The following is a 22609-nucleotide window of genomic DNA, read 5'->3' as shown; positions in this document are numbered from 1 at the left end:
CAGGATACAGGTGGGAAGAGGTGCAGTCCAGGTAGTGATGAGAGTCTGTGAATTTATAGTAAATGTCAGTCCGTAAACTGTCGACAGAGATGGAAATGGAGAGGTTAAGAAAGGGAAGGGAGGTGTTTGAGATAGACCAAGTGAATTTGAGGGTTGGGGGTTAATGTTGTGGGTGAAGTCAATGGAATGCTCCAGTTCAGCCTGAGTGCAGGATGCTTCTCCAACACAGTCATTGATGTAACAGTGGAAGAGTTGGGGAACAGTGCCTGTGTATGTACTGAAGAGGGACTGTTCAATGTAGCTGACAAAGAGGCAGGCATAGCTAGGGCCCATCTGAGTGCCCAAGGGCACCTCCTGGATTTGGAGGAAGTGGAAAGAGTTGAATGACATGTTATTGAGGAAGAGGACTAATTCAACGAGGCAGAGGAGGACATTGGTGCAGCGGGACTGGATGGGTCTGTTGGAGAGGAAGAAACTGAGGACCTGAAGGCTGACCTTATGAAAATGGAGGTATATAAGGACTGCATGTCCATAGTGAAAATGAAGTGCTGGGGTCTGAAGAGTTAGAGGTTTCTGGAGAGGTGGAGGGTATGGTTAGTGTCTGAGATGTAGGTTGTAAATGCCTGGACCATGGGGGAGAGAATGAAGTCGGGGTAGGAAGGAATGAGTTCAGTGGGGCAGAGATGATAGGTCAACTGAGGTACTTGGGCTCGTGGATCTTGGCGAGCAGACAGAGCTATGAGGTTGGAGGCAGTGATGTAGTAGCAGGGTATACCATCTACAAGATACATAGCTGTAATTTACTAAAGCTCCTTTGACAGAACCTTCCAAACCCACAAACATTACCATTTAAAAGGACAACAGTGGCAGATGCATGGGAGCATCCCCACCTGCAAGTACCCAATCAAGTCATTGACCATGCTGTCTTGAAGCAGTATTTTTGTCCTTTATTGTCATTATGCTAAAATTCTGAAATTGCTGTCCTAACAACATTGTGAACTTATCTATACCAAATAGCCTGCAGTGGTTCAAGAAGGCAGCATAGCATTACCTTCTCAAGGGCAAGAAAACATGAACAATAAATGCTGGCCTAGTTAATGATACCCACAATCTGTGAATAAAGAAAAAAGTGTTTTGATTCATAATTCAGGCAGATCACAGAATATTATGCATTGATTCAATTGATGCCTTAACTGCCATTTCTAGTTAGCAACTTCTTTTTATAAGCAGGAGCTATGCTGTCTATTTCTCTTAGCACTGGAACAAAATCAAGAAACATGTAACACTCTCGGTTATGTGCACCTGCTCTGCATTTGCCAAGACCTCTTGCTCAAGTGCACATTATTAATTAGTGTTCACCCATGCATTAAGATGGACTTGGTGCTATCATCTCAAGACTGTTGTATTCCAGAAGTCCAGATGGTGAAGGGTAAAACTGGAGTCAATTGTTACACTTTCATAACTGCATTTATGGGCATACACATAATAATGACAGTTGTTTTACACCTACAATGACAGCTAGAGTGCTCATAATTATGGTGGCATATAAATCTTTTTTAAAAAAAATCAACAGATTTAGAAATGTTACGATACACCTCTGGATTTGGCAGGACTTGAATGCGGGCCTCTTGGTTCATTGCACACAACAGACCTTATTTGGCAGCTTGTAAATCTTCTCTGATCAGCCTGTTCAGAGAAGCTCACTATCTTCATCCTATAGGACATTGACAGTGTGGGTGGTAAAATAAAGATGGAGGGTAACGATAGCATCTCAATTTGAATAGAGCACTGGCCATTGGTGCCAATCTCCCCTACTAATCTACCAAAACAGAAAAACAAAAATATGACAAATATTAGCTCCAAAAAGATCTTCTAGCATTTCTAAAGTTCAGATGTTTAAGTGACTGAGTACAAAGAAAAAACAGAATAAAACTGTAATGATACAATAGTGATTAGACTCTAATATTAAGTTTGCTTTCCTCTCTCCATCCATGGTCTTCTCTGCTGAATGCTTCCAACGGTTCTCTTTTTGTTTCATATCTCAAGCATCTACACCAATTTGCTTTTAAATTAGAATTGCAGTTCTTACAAAACAAACAAAGTAAAGTTGTCATTGTCCTAGTAGATCACAGGACTACTCTCTCATGAGAGAGAGAGAGATAACTGGTGATGGTTTAACCTGAGGGTCACCATGCCACAGGCAAGGAGAGAGGTTGAGAAAGAGAGAAAGAATGTGATGTCTGCTGGTGCACAAACAGACCCATGCTCTTGGCATCAGTCTGCAATACAAACCAACTGAGCTAACCAACCCTACAAAGCCAATGCCACCTTATTAAATCACAACAATCTCCTTGGTATTGCAATCAGCAGTAAATAAATGACACTCACCATTCATTCTAATCGTAGAGATTTGTGGGAATTCTATCAGTAATTTACAGCAACTAGAAATCATTTTCAGCACAGAGTCCTCTTTGGGAATCTGAGGCATTTGTGAGCAAGGCAAGAAATAATCTATTTGAATAAATCAGATTGAAGAATCTTCACTGAGCACTGTAGTGTTTCAACCAAGAAGTATAAATTTAAATATTTAATTCAATGTTCACTCATATATAAAAACAAAATGAAGAGAGGGAAATGATGATTAAGTTAAGAGATACATAAATAATAGCTACAATTCTATATATTTTTTAAAGAAGTCTTGTTTTTAAATCACTAATTTTATCTTTTCTGTTGATATCTGAAGAAATGAAACCCCACAATTTCAGAACTAACTTTTCAATAGCAGTAAGGCTATTTTGAAGAAATCAAGACTTATAAATTGTTCAAAATTACTTTGCATCTGAATGCGCATTCTTAAACAGTTTAATGGAATTTTTAATATGTATCTAGTGGATAAGTCTAGCAACATCATGTCCAAGACCTGTCTAAAATTTCTAATCAGATAATAAACTTTAATTTGATATTACATAAAGTGCAGTTCAGTTAAGTTATTTCAGTACATTAGCTGACTCTCTGAGGTGCCTCACCACACTTACAAACACAGACAGTATTTCTATTCAGATCTGCAATTTTTTATCGAATGTTCTGTGGTGGATGAAACCAAGAGCTTTTACTTGGATTCCCTCAGAGTGCTATAGCAGAAAAGTCATTGATTGTGGCCTTTCCCCACTGATATTTTGCAGCAGCTGCCACAAGGTTTATTGCATCCCTGAGCATGTCGCCCCAGACCTTGAAATGTGCCAGTCATAGTCTTCAACAGCTCTTTAAATTGGAAAACCAGCAAGTTTCAGACAGACAATAAAACAATTCCCAGCAAGCTGACTTTTTTTTCAACAGTAATTGATTTTATCTAAGTTAACATTCCTGGGAATTGCCCATTGAGCAAAGTCATGGGTCATAGACTGCTCAGATAAGACACACAAAAACACTATCACTTTTCAGACTATCTTTGCAAAGACATATTCCAAAAGGAGATAGGTGTTTTCCCTGCTGCAATCACTTCAAGGGCTGAGTTTCTAGGTATGAATGAAATATCGACTAAAGAGGGTCCCCAACTCCCAGATTTCTTGGTGCTTGTTGTATGTTTCGACCATGAGACATATTTCCAAATGTTTCTGACAATATATTTATGGAACCATAAGTTGAGAATGTGGTGCTGGAAAAGCACAGCAGGTGTTTCTAAAGATAGTGTATGCAAGGAGCAGGAGAACCGACATTTCGGGCAGAAGTCCTCAGTCAAGAATTCCTGATGAAGGGCTTATACCCAAAACATTGATTCTCCTGCTCCTCAGATGCTGCCTGACATGCTGTGCTTTTCCAGTACCACACTCTCGACTCTGATCTCCAGGATCTGCAGTCCTCACTCTCTCCTTATGGACCCATAAGTCTGGTTATATCTTCTGCTTTACCTGGCCTTGGGGGATGTTATATGTGGATCACTGCCTCATGGATTTGTTCCCAAAAATACTTTTCATCACAAATGTTTCTATACAGATCAAGTGGCATGACACAGGCCTTGAGCATTTCATGCCAATATTATCAGCTCCATCTTTAGAAACACCAAAGACAGATAGAATCTCAGCTACAGTGCTTGTATTTTGTGCTTGTGCTTCAATAGTCTATATGCAGCTTGATGTAGCCTTCAGAAACTGTAGAGGTCAAATGTGATGTTCCCTCCTTTATTTGGAGATTTCTGCATCAAACCCCTATGAACACGTTCCATTTTCACTCTCCACATAAAATGAATTTGCCTCAGAACTGTCTTGATATGTCTTTACCATTGCTGGCTCAAAAGTTTGAACTCCCTCCTTCACAGAATTGTAGGTGTGCCCTATATTGACTGCAGCAGTTCAAGAAGGAAGTGCATCACTCCATTGTTAAGTTGAATTATATGAAGGAACAGTGAATGATACACTGCCAGAGATATTCACATTCCAAGAAAATATAAAAGGAAATGGCTTGGGTCACGTCATCATACATAAGTTGGGTATGGGTTAGATCCTGCCACGTTCAGGAACAACAAATGTACCTTACTCTCCAAATAACCAGGTTCCTACTCATGGTGAAAGGGCAGCATTAAACTTACATTCTCCGTTTCTGTTTGACCTTGGTTATGCGCTCTGCCTTGTTCGTGATGCACACCCTACCCCTTCCGAACCATATTCACAGTTCATTTAGATAGGTCTGACCTTAGAGTGAAAGGAATAAATGTCTTGTTCCCAAAGATCATACTATCCTCTTGATTTATATTGATTTCTGAGGCCAGTTTGCGTTGGTTACAGGTACTCATCAATCTGCCTAAAATAGTAGATCTGTACAGAAGAGAGAGGCCATGTCAATGTACAGGAAATCTTTGACTTAACAGCTTCTAGTGGCTGAAACATCACACCTCTTCTGTCTGTATCCTTGCTGATAGACTTGGTATATTGTTTGTTTGGCGCACAAACAAGAGAAAGGGTGGGAGCGGTAAAGTAGAGTCATGCCAAAGTCATTTGATTGGAAGGTTTTGTGTTTCCCATCCATGGATTGAAACTGCACGACTGATGTTCATCCAGAGCATTCATATCCCATTACAAATGTACTTCCCACCCTTATTTTGAAGAACATGGCTACCATTACATGAGCAATATTCTGCTAAATGCCTTCTTCTCACTGATGAGGTAGGTGTTCCCTGTCTTCTTTCACATGTATCCAATTACATCCGCCAGTAGCACAAGTATGACTCTACCAAATACAGTACAGGTCTGATCAGAGTGAAACACCAGCTTGAAAGTGCACTTGACCTGATTAGCAATGATTTTGTATAGGATTTTGTAGTCCTCCTGAAATTAGTTTAGATTACTTACAGTGTGGAAACAGGCCCTTCGGCCCAACAAGTCCACACCGACCCGCCGAAGCGTAACCCACCCATTCCCCTACATTTACCCCTTTACCTAACACTACGGGCAATTTAGCGTGGCCAATTCATCTGACCTGCATATCTTTGGACTGTGGGAGGAAACCGGAGCACCCGGAGGAAACCCACGCAGACACGGGGAGAATGTGCAACTCCACACAGTCAGTCGCCCGAGTCGGGAATTGAACCCGGGTCTCTGGCGCTGTGAGGCAGCAGTGCTAACCACTGTGCCACCATGCCGCCCGATTTTTTTTTTTTTAATCAAAAAATGTACAGACCTGTATAAAAATGATAAGTTTTGATCTCTGTATGTAAATGTTTACGTACGTATGGCATGACCAATTGTACAGACCATCAAATTATTTATGAATAAAGTATATTTTTTTAAAAAAAAGGTATCTCCAAATCGTTCGTTCTCCCTCCACTTTTGGTTGAATGCCACCATCTGCACACCTCTAACCTGGTCCTCCTCACCTTTCTTTCCTACCTGCCTCTCCCCAACCCATGTCGCGCTATCACCTAACCGTGCCGCTTCCAACGGCAAATAATGAAGTGGGCCACTAATTTCTGATCTTCTTCGTCACACACTTTTGCTTGTAGGTGAAAGCAATAATCCTTTTCCTCTTGAGTATTTTGCCAGCCAGAAGCATAATCTTGTACACATAGAACAGATACATTCCAATCCTCTCCCACAATGTCGAATACATCTCAGTCTTTAAATCTGATTTTCCAGGAATTTGTTTTCATTCACTCCTGTGTGGGAGTTGCTGGTTAGGTCAGCATTCATTGCTATTCCCAATGGGCTTTGAGAAGATGATGGTAAGCTACTTGTTTGAACTATTGACGTCCTTGGGGGTGTAGATAAACACACATTGCTGTTCAGGTGGATGTTATAGTAATTTGATACATGGACAATGAATGAACAGTGAAAGAGTGCCAAGTCATGGCTTGAAGGGCAACCTGCAGATGGTGCATGTCATATATCTGATATTCTTCAGTTTGTCACATTGGAAGATATTGTCTTTACTATAGCCTATTGCACTTCGTGGGGAGCTGTGTTCAAAATAAGATGCAAATAGATGCAGATGTCATGAGGAAAATTACAAGTTTTTGATATTGGAGCAAATTTCATTCTTGCAAGCTTTACTGCTGAGGGAAGGAGAAATAAGTGGTCACTGGTTTTGCAGTAATGAGTCAGAGAACTGGAAGCTATAAAAATTCTAGCTTAAGGCTACCTGCTCTTGCTGATCAGTTGTTATTCACAGAATTTAAAAACTACTTTGCCATATTCTGTCATTGACTTGGAAATGAAAATCAGGAGAAATGTATAACATACAGCTGATTTTTTTTAATCAACTGCTTTGTGTTATCACCCAAAGTCAAAATTAACCTTGAAGATCTTAAAAACAGATGAACTGCAGTTTGATCACATTTTTTTAAGATGTGTTCAGTAAATAGAAATGTTCAGTAAATGCTCTTATATATTTGCAGATTCCTTATGCTAATGGTAGACAACTGAAAATTCAGGTGGAGAGATCAGTGGACATTGGAGATCCACCATCCATCTGAGTGAATTCATAAGCTCTGTGCTGGAGGCAAGTATTTATAACATTCAAGTCTTTATCTATTGCGTTCTCCTCAGCAAACAATAACATTTTGGGACCTGCATGGTGCCTAGCAGTGGAGAAATCAGGGCTACAGCATGAAAATTCCATAAACCCTGTTAAAAGGATGGAAGCTGGTTGGAGTCATACTGGTACGAAGATGGTTCTGGTTGTTGGAGTTATGTCACCTCTGTTCCAGAATATCTCTGCAGGAGTTCTTCCGTGTCTTAGGCCCAATCGTCATAAGCTGCTTCATTAATGACCTTCCCTCCATTATAAATTCAGAAGTGGGAATGTTCACTGATAATCACATTTTTGACATCATTCATGACTCCTCAGATACTGAAGCAGTCCTTGTTCAAATGCAACAAAATCTGGTCAGGCTCCAGACTTCAGCTGACATGTGGCAAGTAACATTGGCACCACACAAATGCCAGACAATGATCATCTCCAATAGGAGAGAAACTAATTACTGCTTTTAGACATGCAATTACCATTGCGATGATGCTGCTGCTTTAACAAAATTTTGCTGTACTTGGCTTTTTTCTCAGAGCCGTCGTAAATGACACAGACTCCAAAAGTCTGGGGGTGAAGAGTTTTTGGGCCATTTGATTATAGCAAACAGATACTGCCTTAGGCAGAAGGTTTTTAAGTTTTAACAAAAACACTTGTACAGTGAAAGGGGAGTGGCCAGTTATCCCAGCTCAGCTTTACTCTGGCTCAGTTTGGTTTTAGCAGAGTAGTCTTCTGAAGCTGCTGGACCCAAAGAGGCAGGCCCGTGCTGGTACTCTCTTTTGTGCCAAGGGACGTCTATGGGGATTGATGCAAGTATTGGGAACAGCATCATTAAGTTGGAATAGTTTGTTGGGTTTTCATGTAGCTTGCCTTATTCTGTATTCTGTTCTCTTTTTGTTTGTATTTTATTTGGTAATCTTGTCAATAAATTCTGTTTTATTTAAAACTAAGTGTGTTGACCAGGTGCATCCCCCCAGAATATCCGTGTTACACCTGCTTAAGACAACTAGCAAAGAAAGGATCTGGGCCACTTTCTTGAAATGTTTTGAAGGGATCTGGCCTGGTCCATAACAGACTAGAGGCTCTTTGCAGGGTTTGTTCTATAGTTCCAATTTGGGATAAGATTTGTGGTACTCAAAGGCAGTGAGTGGTAGGTATTAGTATCTTTTGTTCTGAGTGTTGAATTCAGTTGGTTTAAACAGTGCTTGGGATAACAATGGATCTTTCAGTCACCAAGAGTTTTCTGGGGATGGAAGAAGTGACCTCGGGGGTTTTGCAAAAGGTGATTAAGGCCAAGTTGCTGGAATTAGCAGTCAAGCTGGGGTTGGAGCTACCTCCTTCCACGAAGAAAGGAGAAATACTTACAGCAATAACTCAGCATTAAATTTTTGTGGAAATGCCATCAGAATCATTGGAGATGGCTAAGATTCATTTGAAAATGAAGCAGCTTGAGTTCGAGGCAAATGACAAGGAAAGGGCATCAGAAAAGAAACATTAAACTGTGATTAAAAGCAGAGGAAAAAGAGAGAGAGAGAAAGAGAGGAAAGGGAGAAAGAGAGGGAGTTTGAACTTCAGAAAATGGTACTTAGACAGGAGTTCAAAAATTTACTTTCTGAAGTAGGGAGAACTCATGTGGAAGGGCAGAGAGTTAAAATGGCAAGATTAGCAGCTGAAATTGTTGATGATTGAGTTGGTCCATAAATCAAAGTTTGGCTTCCAGAATCAGTTTCAATCGTGAGGGATAGAAATTGGGGGAAAGAGAAATCCTGTCATGGAAAGAGAAAGGTACATCTCTGTGCAGTTCATAAGAATACACTACCACAGGATAAAAAGGAAACCCTTGAAGGGGACAGAGAAGTTAAAAAGTTCTGGTGTTTTCACTGCAGTAAAGTACGCAACATGAAATCACAGTGTTGGTGGGTTAGAAGAAGCAATGGAAAGCCAGAAGTAAGAAACCAGGATAAGCCAGTGACTTTTGTTGGAGAGGTAACAGAAAGCACAGTGGGGGCTAGAAAGCTGCACCAGAATGTACAAGCTGGTTGGAGATTGGTTAAGGAGGAAGTGCCAGATCTTCTTAAACCATGTACCTGCAAAGATAAAGTTTATTCGCATTGGCCAGGAGCAGCAGGTTACAATACCAAGAGACACAGGATTCTCTCAATCTGTGATGTTGAAAGATGATGAGGTATATACCTCTGAAGGACTATTGCCAGAAAAGGATACTAGTAACAGGAATTCACTGTGGGACAAGAAGCGGTATTGTAAAGTGAGGTTTATATTAAGTGAGATTAGAGTATCCAGTGAAGAGTGAAAATGTTATGGTAGGAGTACTGGACAAACTCTCAGCTCCAAGAATATAATTTGTCCTTGTCAATGATATAGCTAGTTCACAGGTAGGAGTGCTGCCTGCTGTGTTTCAAAAGCTGGTCTGAACTATTGCAGGACACATATCCTGGGATTATTCCTAACTATGGGATAACAAGGTCACAAAGTCACCAGTTGAAACAGGAGAGATCAAAGACCACAAAACGAAAGTTGAAGACAAACCTGATGCAGATAGATGGCACAACAGACATCAGATAAATTAATTGATTTGCAGCAGAAAGAGGAAAATCTAAAGCAATTCTATTGAAAGGCATACACAGAATAAGAATCCATATGAATCCCTGAATGTTATTACCTTGAAAATGATGTCTTAATGAGGAAATGGAGACCATAACATATTCAGGCCAATGAGACATGGAGAGAGGTTCATCAAATCGTGTTGCCAGGGACTTATTGAAAGGAGGTGTTGCGAGTGGTGCATGAGCTATCACTAAGGGGTCATTTAAGAGTGAGAAAAACTCAAGCTAAAATATAAGAACATTTTTATTGGCGTGGACTGCTCAAGGATATAATTGAATTTTGCCAGACATGTCATACGTGTCAGGTAATTGGAAAACCGTAGGCTGTAATAAAACCTGCACCTTTAATACCTATTCCTACATTTGAGGAACCTTTTACAAAAGTCTTAATTGATTGTGTAGGACCCCAAACTAAAACAAAAAGTGGGAATCAGTATTTGTTAACAATAATGTATGTGTCCACTAGCTTTCCAGAGGCTGTTCCATTATGCAATATCATAGCTAAAAAGATTGCAGAGGAGTGACGCAAATTTTTCAGTGGATATGGACTACACAGATAGAGTCAGATTAGAGGTCAAACTTCACATCAAAATTATTGAAGGAAATTATGGATAGCTTAGAAATAAAACAATTCAAATCCACTGTGTACCATCCAGAGTTGCAGAAAGCACTAGAAAGGTGACAACAGACATTAAAGACCATGTTGAGAGCTTATAGTCAAGACTATCCAGATGATTGGGGTAAGGGATTTCTGTTTGTGCTTTTCGTGATCAGAGATACACCAAATGAATTGACCTAATGCAGTCCATTTGAAATAGTTTTTGGGCATGAAGTGAGCGAACTGCTAAAATTGATTAAGGAGAAATTGGTAAATCTGAATTCAGAGACCACATATTTGTACAATGTGTCAAATTTTTGAGAATGATTAACTAGAGTTGGGGAGTTGGCTAGACAACATTTAAAAGTATCATAGCATACACTGAAAAAGGAGGCAGACAAGAAATCAAAAAATCACAATTTTGCTGTCAGGGATAACGTATTAGTGTTCCTTCCAGTGATAGTTGAACCTTTAAAAGAAAGGATTAGTGGACCAATCAAGTCAAAAGGAAATTGAGTGATATGAACAACTTGATAAGAATTCCAGACAGAAAGAAATCTCACAGAGGAAGATGCTCAAAAGGTACTTTGACAGGGAAGGAAAGCAAGAGGAGACGGTGTTATTAATTACAAGACAGAAGGACAAACCAAATTCAGAGAATTCTGAATTGGACAGTGACAAAGTTGTCAAAAATTGGGATAAATTATTAAGTTACTTTCCAAAGGTAAATCAAAATTACCTGAAAGAGGTATTTCTATCACATGCAGAAATAAGCTGGGAAGTACTAACCTAATTATGCAATATGTAGATATAGGAAATTTTGTTCTGATTAAGCAACATCCTTCTCTTTTTAACTCTCTAAAGTTGACACAGGTTCAAAAGGATATTAAAAGTATGCTCCAAGACAGCAAAATCGCAGTGAGTTACAGTGACTGGAGCTCACCCGTCGTAATGGTGTCAAACCAAATGGTACCCGTGTGGGCAAAGTCAATGCAGTTACAAAGACTGATACATACTTGATTCCACATGTGGCAGACTGTGTTGAGATGGTGGGACAAACAACTTACAGTTCTAAGTTGGACTTGCTCACAGGATATTGGCAGGTATCTTTGTCAGAAAGAACAAGGACAATTTCTGCTTTCGTAACACCGAATGGACTGCATCAGTTTAAAGTCATGCCATTTTGAATAAAAAATGCTCCAGCCACATTTCAGAGATTAACCAATAAGGGTCATTGCAGGATTACCCAACCATGCCATATACATAGATAACCTGGTGATTTTTAGTTACACATGGAAGGAACATTTGCACCATTTATCAGAATTATTTGATCTACTTCAGAAGGCAGGCTTGGTGATAAACCTAGCTAAAAATGAATTTGCCAAGGCCCAATTCATCTTCCTGGGCCATGTTGTTGGACATAGTCAAATGGCACTGCAGGATGCAAAAACAAAGGTAATCGGCGAGTTTCCCATACCATCGACAAAAAAAGGATTGAATGAATTTTATAAAAGATTGTACCAGATTTTAGCAGTGTGACTACTCTGCTTACTGAATTGCTAAAGAAAGGCAAGAAGTTTCAATGGGTGGCAGACTGTCAGAAGGCATTTGACAGCCTGAAAGCTGTGTTAACTACTGCCCTGGTAGTAACCACACCTAATTATGCAAAGCCATTCAAGGTGGTTAGCTATGCAAGTGATGTGGTGTCGGTGTTGTGCTCTTGCAGGAAGACAACTCGAAGATAGAAAGACCTATTGGGTATTTCTCCAGGAAATTGAACATCAGGTAGAAATATTCAACAGTTGAGAAGGACACTTAGAGCTTGATGTTGGTGTTACAACATTTCAATGTTTATGCTATGAGTAACGTATCTGAGACAATCATATACATTGATCATAACTCATTGAAGTTAGTGGAGAAATTTAAGGATAAAAATGGCAGACTGTTTAAATGGAGTCTGTTGTTACAGCTTCAATTTAAAAATTGTGCATGTGGCAGGACAGGAAAATGTGATAGCTGATGTGTTGCCAAGACTCGAATGAGAAACTGAGGCATTCAATGACATGAGTAAAACAGACTGAAACAAAATATAGTAGTGCATGTTTGCATATTTGTTGTCAATATAATGTATAAATGTGGTGTAGAGTACTAACAGGTTAAGGTTAAGGGGTTAAAATAAGCCATTTTTGGATATTAATGGGGCTTTTTTAAGTGGGGAGATGCGGCAATGCTGTTCCATTAACAAGGCTTTGCTCTCCTTTGGTTTTTTTCCAGAAAGGTTATAAAAGACACAGACACTGAAAAGTCTGGGGGTGAAGGGTTTTAGGGCCAGTTTGATAATAGCTAACAGATTCTGCCTCAGGCAGAAGGCTTTTAAGTTTAAAGAAAAACCGTTTTACAATGAAAGGGGAGTGGCCAGTTATCCCAGTTCAGCTTGACTCTGGTTTGGTTTGGTTTTGGCACAGTAGTATTCCGAAGCTGCTGGATGCAAAGAAGCAGGTCCAGGCTGTTACTCTCTCTCTGACATCTTTCCATTCAATTTAAAAATTGTGCATGTGTTGGGTTTTCGGATAGCTTATTTTATTCTGTAATCTGTTCTCTTTTGTTTGTGTTTCATTTAGTAAGCTTGTAAATAAATCCTGTTTTGTTTAAAACTAAGTGGTTTGACCAGCTGCATCACTCCTGGAATATCTGCATTACATCTGCTTAAAACTACCACCAAAGTTAGGGTCTGGGCTACTTTCTTGAAATCTTTTGAGGGGGAGTTTGGCCTGGTTGATAGCACCAACACTGAATATTCCATTATCAACGTCCTGTGGTTTCTATTGACAAAAAGCTGAACTGGACTAGCCATATAAGTGCACTGGCTACAAGGGCTGGTCAGAGGCTAGAAATATTGCTGTGAGTAACTCATCTCCTGATTCCTCAAATCCTGTCCACCATCGACAAGACACATATCAGGAGTGTGATGGAATTCTTCCCATTTGCCTGGATGAGTACAGCGCCAATGACTCTGAAAGCTTTGCCATCATCCAGGATACAGCAGTTCACTTGATTAGCACTACATCCACAAGAACCCAGTCCCTCCACGTACATTAGCAGTAAGGTATACTATCTGCGAAATTCACCAAAGCTTCTTTGATAGCATTTTCCAAAACCACGACCACTGTCATCTAGAAAGATAAGGGTGACATATACATGGGAACACCATCACCTGCCAAAGGCAAATAGGGACAGGCAATAAATGTTGGCCAGCCAGTGATGCGCACATCCCACAAAATGAATAAATAAGTTAAAAAAACATTAAAAACAGAATGCATATGTTGCAGATCAAAGAATGACAGGTTTCTTGTTATTTTTCACTCAAGCTCAGTTCCATTCTCTAACCTACACATTGTTAAAACTATAGGCCAGCAACACAGCAGTGCAAGTCCAGTACTTAATTCCAGGAATCTCAACATAAGTTGAAGACAGTAATTTGATGAAGCATTCAAAGCCTAAAATAGAATGATTTGCTGTTGTTCGTAGTTTCTGTGTATTTATATGTAGTTCTTATCTATGTAAGAACCCAGGGTGTTGGTGATAATATATCAGCATGAATAGAGGACTGACTAACTCTTAGAAGTTAGAGAGTTGCGATAAGGTTGGGGAGGGGGTTGTATTTTCAGGATGGTTAACACAGGCATCAGTGTTGGCAACGATTACTTACGATATATATGAATGACTTGGATGAACGTAAAGAATGTATTATAACTTATACAAGAATAAATGGGAGAGCAGGTAGTGAGGATGACTCAAAGTGTCTGCAGAGAGATATAGATGAGTTGAGTGTGTAGGAAAAAAAATTTGCAGATGTAATATAATATGAGAAAATGGGAAGTTATGCACTTTGGCTGGAAGAATAGAAGAGCTGAATATTATTTAAATGGAGAAAGCAGAAAGCTGCAGCACTGAAGCACTTGGATTGCTTTGTTTATGAATCGCAAAAAGCTAACATCCAAGTTCAGCAAGTAATCGGTAAGGCAAATAGAGTGTTGGCATTTATTTAAAAGAGAATGGAGTATGAAAATAAAGAAGTCTTGCTAAAACTATATAGGTCACTAATCAGACCACTTTGAGGATATTGTGAACAGTTTTGGGTATCTTGTCTGAGGAATAAATTATACCATTGGAGGGAGTTCTGAAAAGGTTCATTTGACTGATCATGGATTTGGAGGAATTTTCATATAAGGAGGTTTGTGTAGTTTGAGCTTGTAGTCATTGGTATTTGGAAGATTGAAAGTCGACATTATAAACATTTCACATTATTAGGAGGTTCGACAGGATACATACAGATACATTGTTTTCCCTCATGGGGGAATGAAAGGTAAGAGGACATAATCTCAGAATAAAGGATCATATACATTTCAGACAGAGATAGAACAGTACAGCACAGAACAGGCCCTTCAGCCCACAATGTTGTGCCGACTTTAGATTAGATTCCCTACAGTGTGGAAACAGGCTCTTCGGCCCAATCAGTCCACACCGACCCTCCGAAGAGTAACCCACCCAGACCCATTTCCCTCTGACTAATGCGCCTAACACTATGGGCAATTTAGCGTGGCCAATTCATCTGAATGAAGATGAAGAATTCAGATGGCCAATTCATCTGACCTGCACATCTTTGGAATGTAGGACGAAACCCACGCAGACACGGGGAGAATGTGCAAACTCCACACAGACAGTCACCTGAGGCTGGAATCGAACCGGGGACCTTGGTGCTGTGAGGCAGCAGTGCTAAGCACTGAGCCACCGTGCCGCCCTTGAGGAGCCATTTCTTCTCTGAGTGGCAAGCAATTATAGAGTCATTGAGTCATAGAGATGTACAGCATGGAAACAGACCCTTTGGTCCAACACATCCATGCCGACCAGATATCTCAACCCAATCTAGTCCCACTTGCCAGCGCTCAGCTCATATCCCTCCAAAACCTTCCTATCCATATACCCATCCAGATGCCTTTTAAATGTTGCAGTTGTATTAGCCTCCTCCACTTCCTCTGGCAGCGCATTCTACACATGTACTACCCTCTGTGTGAAAGAGTTGCCCCGCAGGTCTCTTTTATATCTTTCCCCCCTCACACTAAGTGCATGCCCTCTCATTCTGGACTCCCCCAACCCAGGGAAAAGACTTTGACTATTTACCCTGTCAATGCCCATCATGATTTTATAAGCCTCTAAAAGGTTAACCCTCTGCCTTCAATGCTGCAGGGAAAACAACCCTAGCCTATTCAACCTCTCCCTCCAGCTCAAATCCTCCAACCCTGGCAACATCCTTGTAAATCTTTTCTGAACCTTTTCAAGTTTCACAACATCTTTCCAATAGGAAGGAGACCAGAATTGCACACAATATCACAACAGTGGCCTAACCAATGTCCTGTACAACCACAACATGACCTCCCAACTCCTGTACTCAATACTCTGACCAATAAAGGAAAACATACCAAATGCCTTCTTCACTATTCTATCTACCTGTGACTCCACTTTCAAGGAGCTATGAACTTTTTTTCAGCAACACTCCCTAGGACCTTAACATTAAATGTATAAGTCCTGCTATGATTTGCTTTCCCAAAATGCACTACCTCGCATTTATCTGAATTAAACTCCATCTGCCACTTCTCAGCCCACTGGTCCAACTGATCAAGATCTAGTTGTAATCTGAAGTAACCGTCTTCGCTGTCCACTACACCTCCAATTTTGGTGTCATCTGTAAACTTACTAACTGTACCTCTTATGCTCACATCCAAATCAATTATATAAATGACAAAAAGTAGTAGATCCAGCACCCATCCTTGAGGCACTTCACTGGTTACAGGCCTCCAGTCTGGAAAGCAACCCTCCACCACCATCGTCTGTCTTCTACCTTTGAACCAGTTCTGTATCCAAGTGGTTAGTTCTCCTTGTATTCTATGAGATCTAACCTTATTAACCAGTCTCCCATGGGGAACCTTGTTGAATGCCTTATTGAAGTCCACATAGATCACATCTACCGCTCTGACTTCAATATTCCTCTTTGTTATTTTTTCAAACAACTCAATCAAGTTTGTGAGGCATGACTTCCCATGCACAAAGCCATGTTGACGATCCTTAATCAGTCCTTGCCTTTCCAAATACATGTATATCCTGTCCCTCAGGATTGCTTCCAACAACTTGCCCACCACTGACGTCAGGCTCACCGGTCTGTACTTTTCGATCTGGTCTATCCTTTTCCATCACTATTTTAAAACTAATAGAAATACGGTTGCTGGCCCCAAAGTTCTCCCCCAGTGACACCTCAGTCACCTGCCCGGCCTTATTTCCCAAGTTTTGTTTTTCCCAAGTTTTCCCAAGTAGGTCAAGTTTTGCACTTTCTCTAGTCCATCCATCCACATACCGAATCAGAAAATTTTCTTGTACAACTTAATAATGTCCTCTCCATCTAAACCCTTAACACTTTGGCAGTCCTAGTCTATGTTTAGAAAGTTAAAATCCCCTTCCATAACCACCCAAAATTCTATGGAATTCTTTTACCACAAAGGGCTTTCAAGGCTGGATCATTACATATATTCAGGGTTGAGATAGACTGGTTTTTAATCAGTAAGGAATAAAGGGTTTTAGGGAAAAGGCAAGAATGTGGAGTTGAGAATTGTCAGATCAGTTGTAATCTCATTGAATGGCAGAGCAGACTCAATTGGCTGAATGGCCCACCTTTGCTCCTGAAACTTATGGTTTTATGCTGAATTTCTATAGACCAAGTATTTCAAATGCTAGATCAGCATTTCATCCTGGAAGACTGATGGCATGTTTCAGGGTTGTACGGAATTGCTGACAAAGCTGACTCTGATGGAACTCGATGACCTCAGGCTCATCCGAGAGAATGAAAATTTTGTGGACAGGACCTTCAGCAAGGTCATTACACTGAGCATAACAGAAAAGAGAAGGGAGATGACGATAAGGAAGGAAGAGATGATTCAAGTACAAGAGACCCATGGGGAGGTACCTCTCGTGAACAGGTTGAATCTCTTGGAAACTGTTGAGACAGACAATACTGCTAGTCCAAGAGGCGGACAGGTCTACCAATCAAAAATTGGCATAGAGGCAGAGCCGAAGTGTCAGACATCATGCAGAACCATGGTAATAGGGGAGTCCATAGTGAGAGGGACTGAAAGGGGTTTCTGCGGCAACAGGCGGGATTTGAGGATGGTGTGTTTCCTTCCTGGTTCCAGGATCCAGGACATCACCAACAGAGTGCAGGGAATCCTCAAGTGCGTAGGTGAAGAGCCAGAGATGGTGGTGCATGTTGGTACAAATGACATTGGGAAAACGAGGAGGGACATTCTACAGCGGGACTTTAGAGAACTCGGAAGAAAGCTGAAAAGCAGTACTTCTAGGGTGGTTCCTCGGGCTGGAGAGGGCAGCAATAGGGAGATAATGGACTTGAACATGTGGCTGAGGAACTGGTGCATGAAGCAAGGGTTTACATTCTTGGATCACTGGGGTGTGTTTTGCAGTAAGGATAAATTATCCAAGGCCTTAATAGGTGAAGGACCAGCATTGTGGCAGGCAGGTTTGTCACTGCAACACAGGTGTGTTTCAACTAAGTAGTTGGGGGGTGGAGGGGGGGGGAAAGAAACTGGAAAGTTAAGAAGGAAGTTAAAGGGAAAGTGAGAATAAGAGAAGTTAAGAAAGACAACAGAAGCAATGGAACAGAAAACTGAATAAGGGATCATACAGTATGGTCAAGTGAAATAGGGATTGATAGAAAGGGTGAGGGCAGTAACAAATTAAGAATATTATATATGAATAAACGATGCATGAGAAATAAGATGGATGAGCTTGAGGCTCAGTTGGGAATTGGCAGATACGATATTGTGGGGATAACTGAGACGTAGCTTCAAGTGGACAGGGCCTGGGAAATGAATATTCAAGGCTACACATGTTATCAAAAGGACAGACTGACGAGCAGAGGGGGTGGGGTGGCCCTGTTGGAGAGGAATAATATTCAGTCCCTTGCGAGGGGGGACATAGAATTAGGAGATGTAGCACCAGTATGCTTAGAGCTGAGGAATTCTAAGGGTAGAAAGACCCTAATGGAAGTTATCTACAGGCCCCCGGACAGCAGTCTGGATGTAAGGTATAAGTTGATTAAGGAGTTGAAATTGGCCTGTCGCAAAGGTATTACGACAGTTGTTATGGGAGATTTCAACATGCAGGTAGACTGGAAGAATCAGGTTGGTACTGGACTCCAAGAAAGGGAGTTTGTGGTGTGTCTCTGAGATGGATTCTTAGAACAGCTTGTACTGGGGCCTACCAGGGAGAAGGAAATTCTGGATCTGGTGTTGTGCGACGAATCGGATTTGATCAGGGACCTCAAAGTAAAGGAGGTAGTGACCATAATATGATAAATTTTAATCTCAATTTGAAAGGGAGAATCAGGAGTGTCAGTATTGCAGTAGAACAAAGGGAACTATGGAGCTATAAGGGAGGAGCTGGCCAAAGTTAAATCATTCAAAACCCTAGCACGGACGGCAGTGGAACAACAATAGCAGGTATTTCTGGATATTATGCAGAAGGTGCAGGATCAGTTCATTTCAAAGAGGAAGAAAGATCCTAAGGGGTGGCAGGGGCGGCCTTAGCTGACAAGGGAAGTTAAGGACTGTATAAAGATAAAAGGGAAGTATAACATAACAAAGATGAGCGGGAAGTTGAAGGACTAGGAAACTTTTAAAGAGCATAAAGAATAACTAAAAAGGGAATACGTGAAGAATAAATAAGGTACGAAGGCACACTGGCCAAAAATATAAGGGAGGATAGTAAAAGCTTTTTTAGGTATGTGAAAATAAAATAAAATGGTTAAGACTAAAATTAGGTCCTTGAAGACAGAAACAGGTGAATTTATTATGGGGAACAAGGAGATGGCAGAAAAGTTGAATAGGTAATTTAGATCTGTCTTCACTGGGAAAGAAACAAGCAATCTCCCAGATGTAATAGTGGCTGAAGAACCTAGGGTAATGGATGAACTGAAGGGAATTTATATTAGGCAGGAAATGGTGTTGGATAGACGCTAGGTCTGAACGCTGATAAGTCCCCAGGACCTGATGGTCTGCATCCCAGTGTACTTAAGGAGGTGGCAATAGAAATCATGGATGCATTGGTAATCATTTTTCAATGTTCTATCGATTCAGGATCAGGTCCTGCGGATTTGAGGGTGGCTAATGTTGTCCCACTTTTCAAGAAAGGAGGGAGAGAGAAAACAGAGAATTATAGACCAGTTAGTCTGACCTCACTGGTGAGAAAGATGCTGGAGTCAATTATAAAAGATGTAATTACGATTCATTTGGATAGCAGTAACAGGATAGGTCAAAGTCAGCATGGATTTATGAAGGGGAAGTCATGCATGACTAATCTTCTGGAAGTTTTTGAGGATGTAACTATGAAGATGGACAAGAGAGAGCCAGTGGATGCAGTGTACCTGGACTTTCAGAAAGCCTTTGACAAAGTCCCACATTGGAGATTAGTGAGCAAAATTAGGGCACATGGTATTGGGGGCAAAATACTGACTTGGATTGAAAAATGGCTGGCAGACAGGAAACAAAGAGTAGTGATAAATGGGTCCCTTTCAGAATGGCAGACAGTAACGAGTGGAGTACCACAAGGTTCAATGCTGGGACCGCAGCTGTTTACAATGTATATTAATGATATAGATGAAGGCATTAAAAGTAATATTAGCAAATTTGTTGATGACACAAAGCTGAGTGGCAGGGTGAAATGTGAGGAGGATGTTATGAGAATACAAGGTGACTTGGACAGGCTAGGTGAGTGGACGGATGCATGGCAGATGCAGTTTAATGTGGATAAATGTGTGCTTATCTACTTTAGTGGCAAGAACAGAAAGGCAGATTACTATCTAAATGTAGTCAAGTTAGATAAAGGAGAAGTACAATGAGATCTAGGTGTTCTTGTACACCAGTCAATGAAAGCAAGCATGCAGGTACAGCAGGCAGTGAAGAAAGATAATGACATGCTGGCCTTCATAACAAGAGGAATTGAGTATAGGAGCAAAGAGGTCCTTCTGCAGCTGAACAGGGCCCTCGTGAGACTGCACCTGGAGTATTGTGTGCAGTTTTGGTTTCCAAATTTATGGAAGGACTTTCTGGCTATTGAGGGAGTGCAGCGTAGGTTCAAGAGGTCAATTCCCGGAATGGCAGGACTATCGTATGTTGAAAGATTGGAGCGACTGGGCTCGTATATACTTAAGTTTAGAAGGATGAGAGGGGATCTGATTGAGATGTATAGGATTATTAAAGGATTGGACACTCTGGAGGCAGGAAGCATGTTTCCGCTGATGGGTGAGTCCCGAACCAGAGGACACAGTTTAAAAATAAGGGGTAGGCCATTTAGAACAGAGTTGAGGAGAAACTTCTTCACCCAGAGAGTGGTGGGTGTGTGGAATGCCCTGCCCGAGAAGGCAGTGGAGGCCAAGTCTCTGGATACTTTTAAGAAAGAGATAGATAGAGCTCTTAAAGATAGTGGAATCAAAGGTTATGGGGATAAGGCAGGAACAGGATACTGATTGTAGATGATCAGCCATGACCATAATGAATGGTGGTGCTGGCTCAAAGGGCCGAATGGCCTACTCCTCCATCTAATGTCTGTTGTCTATTGCCTAGGAATTTGAAAATTCTGATCAGTAATTCACCTACATCTGGATTCTCACTGAAAAAACCCCAAAAGGTTAGAGAACCTTACTGTTCCGACTCAATTAAAGTTAATATATATTCAGCAAAAATCTACAGAAATAAAATCCTGTTCTAATTCCTTGCTAACTATGAAACAACATCCTCAACTCAACACTGACCTTCCCTTATACACCCTTCACATCCATCCTCTACACTGACACTTTCTGACCAACACTCTGGACATCCCTGTACCATTTGTGAGAGCCAACAATACACTTTCCAGGGCCTAGCACCTTCGTGTACACCCAGAATTCATCCAGTTAACTGACACCCTATCCCCTCGTGCATAAAGTGTACTGCCCCCCTCATGCACCTACCTTACTAATCTCTCACTCACCTAACTTTCTACTTCCTCACCCACTTGGGTCCTAATCTGTTATCTAACTAGCACCCTACCACCTCACCTAGTTGATATTGTATTCCCTCACTCACCTGATTTCCAACCCTTCACCCAACTTGGCATCCTCCCTCTTCCTTCCAACATTTCCTACACAGACCTTCCACATTTAAATCACAGAACACAACACACTTACTGCAGCAAAGGGAGCATGGTTTAGACAATTGTCCTCTGGCCATAAAGATTTCAGATCAGGTCCCCTCTGTTTTGTAATAGGAAGCTCCAGTCCAGGAATTTCTGGATTAGAAGTCATCTCAATGTATCTGGTATTATCTTGCCTCATTGGGTTCCAAAGTAAGTTTCCGCTCGCAATCGGATTTGATGAGTCAATGTGTCTATTGTCTGTGTCCCTATAAATGGGCAGAAATAAGGTAGGACCTACAGGCTTTCCTGTGTTTGCAGTCTTTCCATTGAGTCATGACAACAGCCATTTCCAGGGCCCACATTAAACAGATTCAAAGTATTGTAGCACAGTTTGAACTTCACAGGTATCTTTCCCACAGGCTTGACGTGACATTATACTGTTTCATAACATTACATTGTATCAAAATGGGATTGGCAGATTTATAACAATGAATATGAAAGTCAAAACTTTTGTGAAATGTTGCTTACTGAAAAGTGAAAGAAATTGTTTTAAGTATTTTGGTTTGAAATTCCTGGAACTGTCAGAAAAAGAAATTAATTATCTTCTTTCTGGGACTCAGAGATGAAATGACCGTGTTTTTTCCATAATATGCATCATTATTTCCTCTGCATGTATACAAACCAATCGAAAGAAACACACTAAAGATGGCACCACACATTTGCAATAATATAAACACACTTCTTTGCTATATGACTTTAAGGATTCAAAAGTGAAAAAAAAGCTAATAAAATTAGAGCTTGAGGCCGAGAGATTTAAATTAACTTTATCCTGCCCTGCATACTCAAAGGCTATCTCTGACACCAGTCCATTCAATTCACTGCAGGATAACTGTTTAAAATTCCTTTAAAAGTCTTGAAAAACAGCATTATTATTATCTTTGCATTAAAATTCCATTTGTAGTTTCAGCTCACACAGCACAACTAGTCTGGAAGAAACTTATTTTCCATTTTGAACAATGCTTCGGTATCTTCTAGCAAAGCTACAATCTTGTTTTGCCATAAATAAATTAGGCTGTTTACCAAGAAGCTGCAAATCAGTATGGAGCCACTTGACTTCTGTGATTTCTTCTCTTTTTTT

The sequence above is a fragment of the Chiloscyllium plagiosum genome, chromosome 1 (genome assembly GCF_004010195.1).
Source record: "Chiloscyllium plagiosum isolate BGI_BamShark_2017 chromosome 1, ASM401019v2, whole genome shotgun sequence".
Classification (NCBI taxonomy): Eukaryota; Metazoa; Chordata; class Chondrichthyes; order Orectolobiformes; family Hemiscylliidae; genus Chiloscyllium; species Chiloscyllium plagiosum.
Note: the sequence above shows the minus strand (reverse complement) of the source record.